Consider the following 12441-nt stretch of genomic DNA (forward strand, 5'->3'; position numbering starts at 1 on the left):
AAACTTATAGCCAATATAAATCTTTTTCGAAGTACTAGAAGACCCCTAGCTTAGTTGACCCAAAATCTAGCCAGAAATAGATGAAATTTAGCTGCGAAAATTTCTGTTCGCTATTGTTTAGCATGCGCGGTTAACTTAAAAAAGAAATTTGGGCAAACCGTAAGCTTAAATCGAGTTCCGTCAAATCACACGGCTCAACAACACCCTAAAATTTCATTCCCCTATAATTTTATAGATTAACAAACTCTAAATTGAACCCAGAAACTTAGAATTGATATAGTCCAAATTTTTTGCCCTAACTCTGAAAGTTCTTTAGACAAAACGAATAAAGGCTTTGATTACTTACTTGACATTGCAAGATGGAGTTGATTCAACTTGTTTGAGTCACCGAATCTTGCTTACTATGAAAATTTCTTTCTCTTTTTCCTCTTTTCCTTTTTCACGAGCGAGCTCTTTCTTACGTTTTCTTTGTTTTGTCCGTCGGTGGTCTCATCTCCCTTTTACACTCACATGTTATGACATCCGGAAAATTCTCCGAAGTTTATGATATGTAAGATAATAAGTTGTGAGAGTAATTGAGGTGATAAAATTAGTTTAGTAATTGTCAATGGAGACCGATACGCTTCAAAATACATATCAAATAATTTTCAAACATCAAAATTTTACTAAGTTAATGTGTCAATATTGTTCTATACTTTTTGTTAATGATTTTAGTGATTTCAAGATAATTTTCTGATTTATCGGTGTTTTAAACGAATACCAATTTCTCTGTTTATTTACTGCAATGTAAAGTATATGCCTAAAATAACCTAATATCTCCATTTTTCCCATCAAACCATTCCATTTGTCACTATTTTAACTTAGACAAATGTCATAATTCTCACCTTATTTTTTTTCCCACATGCCTTAATTTAATCTATTGAACCTAACCCTTATGACCTCATGCATGGCATCTTATATTTTTAACCCTAGTAAATTATTAGCTAAATTTCACTCTAGTTAATTGACATTATTATTTTTAACCCTAGCTATTAAATGTGATCTCAAACTATTCTTCAATATGGCATAAATGTGGAAGACAAGAGGTTAAACGCATTTTCTTTCCTCTTGGGTGTGTACTTCACCCTCTTCACATCTTCAAGTTCGAAAATTTTTCCTATTCCACTCTCTTTCAACACAATCAAAGTCCAAGCTCTTACTTTCATTCTAGTGTCTTACAAGATATATCCATAGACATCCCTTTCTTTTTTATCAAATTAGCTTTGTTGTTTTCCAAAGAACAAGACTCGTTAATTTTAGTATCTATTTTGATTTCAAGATGATTAAAGGCTTGCTTTCTTGAAGATTTTACTTTGGGTTAGTGAAAACTATAAGGACTAAGCTATAATGATCTACTTAGTACTCTTGAGTTTGATTAATTGATTATTTGTTTATTTAGTTTATATTTTACTCTATGTGAGCAAGTTTCAATAGTAGTATGTTAAGCTATTGTGATTGTTGAGCTTGAATTAAAAAATCTTTTCACATGCCTAGGATGTCTTTGAGACATTACTAAAAGGTTTTGTTGTATCTTGAGTGGGAAAAGTATGAAAATGGTAAAATTAGGCATAAAATGGTATTTTGGTAAATTTCTTCACAAGGTAAGGGGCAATTTTGAAATTTACAGAAGTGAAGGGGGCCTGTGAATAAGGTTATTTTATTATTTCTAGTGTCATTTAGTGGTTTATTAAGTAATATTAATTAAAAGGAAATCAAACCGGTTAAAAAATGAATTTATAAGCTTTATGGGCAAATTTGTAATTTCACCAAGTTGAGGGACAAATATGTAAAAACTGGAAGTGCTGGGGACTGTTCGCAGCATGTGGAACATTATTTTGATAGGTGGTTCAGTTATTTTTAAAAATGATTGCTTAATTTAGACATGTGTCTAACTATGCAAAATTGGAGCAAATTGTAAAAAATTTTAATAGTCGGTTGTTTTGATAGTATTGTAATATGTGGTGTCTATGGTGTAAATAAAATTTCCATGCATTTTAAATAACAAAATAATTTCCTTTAGTACTTAATTTAATTAATATGGCTTGGTTGAATGAAAATCAAAAATTAGGAGCAAAAATTATAAAATGAGAAATTTTTTACTAGGATGATAATCTAATTCTAAGAATTTGAAATTATAGTAATAATTTTTAATAGTTGTGGTAAAGGTAAACTTAATCAAGGGTGGTTTAAAGAAAATGAAAATTATATGAGTTACTCTTACGTAGTAGTGGTGTTTAATGCTATAGAACTTGTAAAAAGTTCTTTTCCAAATGATGTTGGCTCGGTGAAAAGAAAAGAAATTTTATATGTTGAAATGTACATAATTAATCGATTGTCATGTACCATATGGAAATGCCAAGAGATTAACGTGTCGTTATTTGCAATTGTAGATAATGAAAATATGTGGCATTTCTTGTGTTGTAATCAATTTTGTAAGTCTTTTATGCCACGTAATTGAGACCTTTGCCACAGTCTATTCACCACCGAGCGAATTCCCTTATATGAGTGTGTGTATGAGACTCTAGAGTTAGCTAGATATTCTACCGTATAAGACGGTTCTCTACAAGGTTGAGATGACATGAAATTATATGATGACATGGCTCGTGTAGTGATGTTATGACATGACTTATGTAGCCATGGTATGATGCTAAGAAATGACCGACATCATACGGATGTACGGTAGTGTATTTATCCTCGCTAATATAAAGGACACCCGTGATGGATAGGCTAAGAGGCATGGCAAATGGGTATACATGTTTCCATTCCTCATGAGTTGGTGGTGACGATGACTTGTTAGTCAAGATGCCTCGTACATCGAAATGGTCCTCGCCAGTGACGAAAATGAACTCATATGTGTGAATCGATCAGATGTTACATGGTATTTGTGACATATAATATGTCATCTGCTTGCACATGAGTGATTGATTTCATGAAATGTTATTGTTATTTCATCGACATGTCATGATTTGAAAGATAGTACCTTTATTCCTACACTCGTCATGCATGGTTGTTTTGTACTTCCTTGAACTCACAATTGTTGTTGATACCAGGTTGAATGGTAAGTGAATCTCCTACCTTAGACTTAAAGATTTCATTTACTGAGTCTCGACTCACTCTTTTATTTTTTAGACATGTAAGATGAATCCCCCACCGCCACCACTTTTTGGAGCTTCCATGCATTTTGGATTGTGTTTATGAAGATATGTTTATACCCGAATCACTAGTAATATATATTAAGTGTACTTCCACTGTATGAGTCGACGTGGGGTTATCAAAGTGGATCCCACCGGTATGTCGCTTGGTATGTTAACATCGAGGATGAGTTGGTTTGACCACTTAAAGACTTTGATGGTCCTCTAGATTTTGACGATGATGGCCCATCGATGAGTGAAGTTGTCCACCCTTAATTGATGGTCTGACAGTGTACAGGCAGACTTTTGAGCATACGAGTATAATGTTGAAGTTAGGTGACCCTGACTCTTCCTAGAAGTTATGTATTTTGCATTTTGCTTGGACGTTGTATTGTAATACCAGTATCAATATATATATATAGAAAAACAAAAGAAGCATTTGTATTTTATTAACCACGTGTGATCATTTTGTATGCGATATTGTGTATGCTTCAATGTGCTTCCGCGTGCTCATAATAATTATAAGTAATAATTGGAAAAGACGTGTCGCGCGTGACTATTCTAGGACATCACACATGTGTAATTGATGAAGAATAAGTGAAAGTGAGCTAGTTTTTAAGGACAAAATTTTAATGGGTTTTTGGGCTTGGGCTTGTCTAACAAAATAATGGGCTGAATTAATGGGCCATATATTACAGTTGCACTTGAGAAATTAGTCATGTGTCTAGAGCCCAAATGTCCAACTATCAAGGCATTCAACAAGGCGAGAACCTGTGCTAAGCAAAAGCTCCAATGCAAGTTGCTTGAAAGAGTTGAACTGATGATCATTTGATGGCTCCAGCGCCTTGGTCGTGTGGCCTACATGGGGCCACTGTGAATGGTTATTTTGTCATCTAACCCGCATCTCCCTCCATGTTAAGGAGTAGATAAGTTAATTTTACTGCCCTTAGGTTTACTTTTAATTTACCAAAAGAGAGGATATGAAAATGCCGTTGTTCTTTCTTTTCTTATTGATGAGTTGTGCCCTCGTTGGAGGAAGTGCGGTTCACAATCCTCCACTATCTACTAATATGAGGGATAATAACAGCAATAGTGTCATTACTCTTTTACGGCGCTCACTTATATGACATAACTTTTTTTTCGCTCACTTAAGTGCTACAAATTTAGAAAAATCGATCTTTTAAGTGCCATCGGCTATTTGCCTTATCGAAAAATCCGATGTGGCATTAAACTAAATTAAACCATCAACGTAGTTAAATATAAGAATTGCAGAAGAGAGAAATGTAGGAAATTGTATATATTTCGATATTTTGGAAAGAGTACATAGAAGGGCCTATTTATAGGCTTCGATAGAGGAAATCAAAGGAAATCAAATCTGATATGCATAATCAAAATGGATATAGAATGTAACATCCCCAATTTGGACCGAGATAACCAAAGGAAGATGGCCATGGAACTAGTGCGCGGACTAATTCGAGGATCGGTCATGGATTGGCTAATATGATTGAAACAGGTATCTAGAGGGTCGGTGATGATCCAATCGAAAGATCGTTTATGGATAGGCCAAGGGGTCAACAATGAAAAAACTCTATCGTCGCGCAAGTCAATTAGAGCAATTTGACCATGAACTAACCTTTCGACCATAAGGGTCGCTAGTGGGACGATCCGAACGACCCTGGATCGTGTCATGCGGGCATGTATCGGTCGCGGGTGATTCTGCACGATCATGCACTAGTCATGGGTGACTATGGACCGATTCCATTGTGTTCGATTCAACGCGACTATATGACAACCGAGGGTCGACCATGGATCGTTGATGCTTGAACATGGACCAATCACGAATCAGCCACGGATTATTGCATTGAATTGGGAAGGCCATGGACAGGCCATGGACCAGTCGTGTGCCCGTCAGACAGGCCACAAGCCAGCCTTGTGCCCTTCCGTGTGTTGACCATTATGCCAAGCCTTATGCCTATTGGTTCCTGCCCAGACCTAGTCCCGAGCCAATTAGACCTGGTCACAAGCCATGCATTGTGCCGCCCATGAGCCAATGTATGTGTCCGATCCATGAATCGATCCCTCGACCGTGTCTTATCCATGCGCACGGCACATTGCTCGTGTGGCCCAGCCTTGTGCCTGGCACACCGTCCATACGGCCCTGTCTCATGCCCATGCACTCGGCCCTGTACCTGTGCTACAGGCTCGGTGCTCATAGGGCCCGGCCATGAGCTCGGCCTTGCACCCGAGTGGCCCGGCTATGTGCCAGGCCCTATGCCGATCAGGTTTGTTCAAACAAATTCAGTACTTGGCCATTCCAGATTTTGGTTTAATATCACTTGGACATTATTTGGCTCCAAACCTCGGATTTCTAAATGGGAGGGTCGATCGTTTAAGGCACCTAAAACCTTGATTACCTAAGTTTTTTGCCAAGCCAAATTTAGTGAAATTTGGTATCTGAAGAAGGAAGTGCCAATAAAACTAAGCAAGGACCCAATTATTTAGTGTTTCTTGATATAGTCATGTGATTCACGCTTAGCATGCTTCTTGGACAAGAAGACAAGATGACTTAACTAGTTGTGCATTATTGCCAACTTCTTGGACAAGTTGGTCAATAACGAAGACCAACCCCCAATAATAGAGCTTTTGACCAATAATGAAGTTGTCTTGCATGAGCCAATAATTGTAGCCTTTAGAAAGTGATTCACGTCCAAAGAAGAAGCTATGGGCTAGAGGACAAATTAGCAACTTCTTTTGGAAGTTGCCTAATAATTGACAACTTCCTTAGAAAGTTATCAATGATAAAGCTTGACCAAGAAGACCCCTAATAATAGAGATAGGAATCTTGTGGAAGACTTCAATAATTGAGTCTTGAAGACCAAGACTACCATTCATGCCTAACAAGAAGGCTCATGGCCAAAGGGAAGAGAGAGAGAGAGAGATCATCATGATTTATTTAGGCCTTAAATGAGTTAGTAGGGCCTAATGACCCTAAGGTAGAAACTTGGAAACCAAGTTGAAAGACGTGTGGCCTCAATTCAAGGCTTGCATAACAAGTTTAATTATGGCCATAGACTTTCAAGGCCTTATCATAATGAAGTTTAGACTTTAAGGCTCTTTATTTATGAATTTTCGGCCTTAGTTCATTAGGACTATGTGTGGACCATATTATAAATAGGTTTGGTCCCCTCTTAGTCTCATTTTTCTTCACACCATCACCATCCACGCCTACCCTACCAACCGGTTCTCTCTTGCTCACGCCACCATCTCTTTCTCACGCTAATCACCACTTCATTCTCATGTCACCATTTGGTCCCCACAAAATCTCGCTTTGTCAAGTAGTGTAAGTAGATTCCCTAATCTCGGGATAGGATGATCCAATACGTTGTTGGCTAAGTGTTTAATCCCGAACCATGCTTGGACTTGATTTAATGCGGGTTTTGTTTGTATAGTTGCCTATATAAGCAAAGCATGAGTCAAGACACAGCTTGGACGAGAAAAAGGGAAAATATGCCTTATGCGCACGCCATGGTGCATGTACCGAATGAATTATGTGCGTTTGTTGATGCGTGCATCATGAAAACACCATGTTTCATGTTTGTTTGACAATTGCATTATATCATGAGTGATGTTTGGACGGTAAGCACATCTTTGCTATTTATTTGCCGTTGATACCGGGGTGGTAAGGTTGAACGCATGTCTAATGACGATTGATTCCTCCTAATTTGAAATTAGTGAATTTTGCTTACTGAGTCCACGACTCATCCCCGTTGTTTTTTCCCTCATAACCATAGGATGGCTGCTCATCCCGTCCGTTTTGGAACCCCCCCTAGAATTGCTAGTAGATGCAATCAACGTGATCGATGCGGCCGAAAGGAGAGCTTAACACAAGGTCATCTCCCAAGTCATGGTTAATGAAGGCCTTGAGCAAAATGTCCCACCTGTGTTCAAGGCTTAGTATGAGTGGACCGAGGATGGCAGACTGATTGGACCCCTTCGTGGGTTTAATGGCCCGTTCGGCGGTGCTAACGAACCGGCACCCGGGACCGCCGCTATGACACCTTGGATTTAACTCACTCGAGGTATTGTCTGCTTTGGCCGGTCCCATACCGAGCTTCACGGTTTTTTCCTTTAACGTACAGGCAGGCACTTTCCCAAGAAGTCACCCATCTTGGTAGTGCTCTAGCCTGGGCTTGCTTAACTTTGGAGTTCTGAAGTAAAGCTTGCCGTTACGTCAAAAGGCACCTCCGTGAGTTAATTCTAGCTTTCACATATATATCTCACGATCGCTATCCCCCTGTTTGGTGCACAATTCAGTTCATTCATGCCGCCTTCACCATCCTAGAAGCCTGCTGGGAGCCGCTCCTTGTCCAGGCCCTTTGGCCTCGGCGACCACTCCCCGTCCTCGTCGGACCACATCGTTACAAGCCCACCAACTTCCACATGATTCGTCCCCAAACCATACATCTACTGGAGGGGGTCCCGCTCTGATACCATATTGTAACACCCTGGATTTAACTCACTCAAGGTATTGTCCACTTTAGCCCGTCTCATACCAAGCCTCATGATTTTGTCATTTAGCGTATAAGCAGGCACTTTCCTAGGAGGTCACCCATCCCGGTAGTGCTCTAACCTGGACTTGCTTAACTTTGGAGTTCTGAAGCAAAGCTTGCCATTATGTCAAAAGTCGCCTTCGTGAGTTAATTTTAGTTTTCACATATATATCTTAGGATCACTATCCCCATGTTCGGTGCACAATTCAATTCATTCCTGTCCCCTTCACCATCCTAGAAGCCTAGCAGGAGCCGCTCCTTGTCTAGGCCCTCTGGCCCCGGCAACCACTCCCCGCCCTTGTCGGACCAAGTCGTTACAGCTACGAACAAGGCCTAGTCGACCAACCAGACTTGGGAATGACCAAGTGTTTTTGGGAAAAGAAACTTTTTGGAGGAACTTTTTGAAAGAGGAATCAGTAGCTGGTTAGATGTAACCCAACCTTTGTTGTAGTGGGTATGCACGCATGTATTGGCCCGTAAGAAAAGAAAATGGCATGTAAATAGGCTTGACATGTAAAATGTCTAAGTATCATGTAAATATACGGTTTGCACTTGATGTCTGTCTTAGCCCCGTTATTTGAATGTTGTTGTGATTGTTCCCATTATATATGCTTCCGCTTGTCCGCAACCAAAAGATAAAAATTTAACGGGACGTCACAAGTATACCACGGGTCACAGTCTTGGCCGGGACATGACATAGAAAATCAGAGAAAATAACCTAAATATCTCTAGAAAATTTCTAAATATCTTCAACATCCCCCTCAAACTCATAGTAGCTAAGTCACCTTGTGTTTGAATCAATGTCAAACACTGCCACGAAAACTTATTTTTCCAACGACGCTACATAGCATCAAGCTTGGTGGATCTACGACAGGGCGGTGTGTGAGGCAGCATCTAGCTCATCTGAAGTTGAGCGAGTCTGGTGGTGGTTCCGGCTTCTCGAAACGACGCGCAAAAGGTCGATGATCATGATGATTCGGTCTAACAAGGCATTTCTAGAAAAGTGAGCTGGACTAAAATGCAGAGGTTTAAGGAAAGAGGAAGATCAATTTGTTTATGATGTCACATTTTATTTTTGTATTCACAGGTCAACCAATTATGATTTTGAGTAATCATAATTGTAAATACAATATACGAGATACCAAAAGAGATCAAGAGAGATACAAATGTGACTGATTGATCTAGGGAACTACATACTGATTCTACTGTGGATAAATATGTTCAATTTGAGCTGTTATATATTGCTAACAGATGTATAGCAGCGAGCTCTCGAAGTATGCTGGTCGCATAGATTATTTGCCAATATGAACTTTTCAAAGAAGCAAGTCGTGTTTAGCCCATCGTAGGCGAATGGGAGATGAAAGGCATAACGAGTGGACCGTCCAAGATGGACCAAACCTAGCTCATGAACCACAAATCCCACAAGGTGGTTATTTGCCTTTTACTATAAATAATTGACCCCATTTGAAAACGAACGTGATTTTTCATATGCGTAATAACACACCTCTTCGAAAGAACGTCTTCTTTGATTTTCCTTCGGAACGCAAGTGGGTACGAAAGACAATCGAAGGTCACTCTCAAGTGCAAAGTGACATTTAATCTATGGCAATACCTGTATGATCGGTGATACAAATTGACGATTATTGGGCACGTTTTCAGCGTTATTCAAATGTGTTTCAAGCATGTCGATCAAGGAAGGAATTTTCCTAACAAGCCGATTGAATTGGCCGATCTGGATTTATAAAGACTCACCGCAGCCGAGTACTTGGTCCGAAAGAATTGTAAGAAATGCTCCACGACATTGTAAACATGAGTGAGGCAGCTTGGAGTTATGTTAATCAAGCAATTTGATGATTATACAGGATCAATTCCTAAGTCATAAAATATAGTTATATATCTGTTTCTTAATTCAAGAAAACTTTCATTAATGGATCCCATCTGTGGAAAGATTTGACTTTTATAGTAACATATAGGGAAAATGGCACAAATAGTCCATGAACTTTACCTCAATGTACAATATGGTTCCTGAACTTTAACCGAATGTATAATATGGCCTATGAACTTTAAATTTGTTCAATGTGATCTCTAAACTTTTTATACATACTCAATTTAGTTCCTGGACTAAATAATGTAGGGACTAGATTGAACATTTTCCAAAAATTCAAGGACCACATTGAACAAATTGAAAGTTCATGGACCACATTGCATATTCAGTTAAAGTTCAGGGATCATATTGAACAAATTATAAGTTTAAGGATCACATTTACATATTGAGGTAAAGTTCATGGACTATTTGTATAATTACCCCTAACATATGAAGATTTCTATTTTCTTCTCTTGAGGAATGTCAGAAGAGTAAAATATGTTCCTGATTAATATTAGTGGTTCGCAGCTTGACGGGACTTGATGCAAATGTCCTTGAGAGCACTATGATATAGCACAATTTTTGTAGCAATAGCATCTCCAAAAGACGAAGTTCACCGGCAAAGGAAATGTGGGATTATGCGAAGCCCCGTTCCTCCTAATTTCACATTTTACTTTCAATTCTAGAACCTTGAATTATTCTCTCTTTCTTATTATAACCAAATATACTGAGGGAGCTCCGAATTTTCGGCTTCACTAATTTCTACAATGCATGCAAAATGACTTGTTTACGCGTATCAAGCGAGACAATTCGAGCCAAACTACAATCTCTCTCTCTCTCTCTCTCTCTCTCTCTCTCTCTCTCTCTCTCTCTCTCTCTCTCTCTCTCTCTCTCTCTCTCTCTCTCTCTCTCTCTCTCTCTCTCTCTCTCTCTCATACATAAGAGGGAAAATTGTCCAAAAAGTTCTAAACCTATTGCACTTTTACCAATTCAGTTATCAACCTTTTAATTTTATCAATTAAGTCTAAACCTTTTCACATTTTGCCAATTGAGTCCATCCAATCAATTTTGCCTGGGAAACGCCGATGTAGACACTGATCGTCCTACTTAGACAATTTTAAACAATATTTTAATAAATTTTTTCGTGTTTCTTTATTTATTTTTTCTTTTTTTCTTTTCTTTGTTTTTTTTTTAACAAATTTGGCCCGCGAGGGTGGTTGAGCCCTCGCTAGCCACTAGGCCTAGATTTGGGCGAGGCCATCGCGGCCACGAGTGAGGTAACCTCGCCTAGATATGGGTAAGGCAGCCTCGCCCGTGGCAACAATGGTTTGGGTGAGGGTTGCGACCCTCACCCAATGGCCAGTGAGGACTCGGCGACCCTTGCCGGCCACAATAAAAAAACAAAGAAAATAAATCATAAATAATAAATATATAATTTTAAAATATTAAAATATTATTCAAAATAGTAATTAACGTCGACCGTACCGCGTAGGACGGTCCACATCCACGTCAATGATTTCTGACCAAAATTGACCGGATAAACTCAATTGGGAAAATATGAAAAGATTTAGAATTCAATTGGTAAAATTAAAAAGTTATGACTGAAGCCCCTTAACCTGATACAATAGCTATAGCAACAAAAGGTTAATGAAGTATAATCAGTTGTTAAATGATTTCACTAAAGGAAAGACACAAGGGAGACCATTGTAATTTATAGATTATATAATATTCTAATAATAGTGAGTCCTTTAGATTAACCTATGAGTTTCACAACAGATCTCTCTCCCTGCCTCACTCTCTCATAAAACCGCATGCATCGAAAACTAAACCGGAAAGAATTTAGTTGAAACTGAGAAGATGAGAGCAAGTGTACCACATTATCGAGCTAAGTGTCCTCGAACCTGCCAGCAACTGGCGAGATCGGCCTTGCTAGTGGCTGGGCCTCACCCATCGACAGCGAGGTCAACCTCCCTGGCCCATGCCTTTGGCCACCGGCGACTGGCTAGAGATTGAAGATGAAGGAAAGAAAGAAAAAAGAGAAAGAAAAAAAAAAGAGGGAAGAAGAAAAGAAAAGAAAAGAATTCGAAAAAAATTGTAAAATACCACATCAGCATTGGCCAGATGGCCAGCGTCCACGTCAGCATTGGCCGGACAACCAGCGTCCACGTCAGTGTCGGCTGGCCAAAATTAGCCGAATAGACTGAATTGTCACAAATGCAAAAGGTTTAGGACTGAATTGGCATAAAAAAACAAAAGAGTTAAGACTGAATTGGCATAATTACAATTGGTTCATGACTGTTTTGATAATTTTTCCCCGAAGATTTCCGATCAATGGTGGGGAGCTCGAACTTAGGTCTAGAAGTTGTCTCTAAGGAAAAGAAAAAAAGAGTAAAGAGACCATCATCTTCATCTGCAACTTCATCGTCATTTAAAAACCCTTCATCCTCACTATCAAAGAACAAGGTTATTCCCAATCTTACCCCACCACCTCCAGCTATCCTTCACTCTAATGATAAACTCCATGAAAGATCGACCGAAGAAAAAAGCTTCATGAAGCTGCTGAAGAGTGGTGGGACTTGTCCAAGTGGGTTTGAACCTGAGCAGTTCAATGGCGATTCCGAGATCTGAGAGTCGACCTCGAAGCCGGATGTGAACTCGACCTCTAATATGGGCTTGAGCTCCGCCTCGACTCGCCGCCCAGATTTGTGCTCAAGCTCCGTCACGATGTGCATCAACCGACCCCGGCGGGGAGTGCTGTCACAACCAACCCCGGCGGGGGTCGACAGCACTCGTTGGCAAAGTCGGAACGGTAGTGGCGCACATCCTACCATCTTGGAATTTCTTCCTTTTTCTATTT

Source organism: Syzygium oleosum, unplaced genomic scaffold, assembly GCF_021117445.2.
Source record: "Syzygium oleosum isolate NSW1041296 unplaced genomic scaffold, Sole_v2.1 Sole_v2.36, whole genome shotgun sequence".
NCBI lineage: Eukaryota > Viridiplantae > Streptophyta > Magnoliopsida > Myrtales > Myrtaceae > Syzygium > Syzygium oleosum.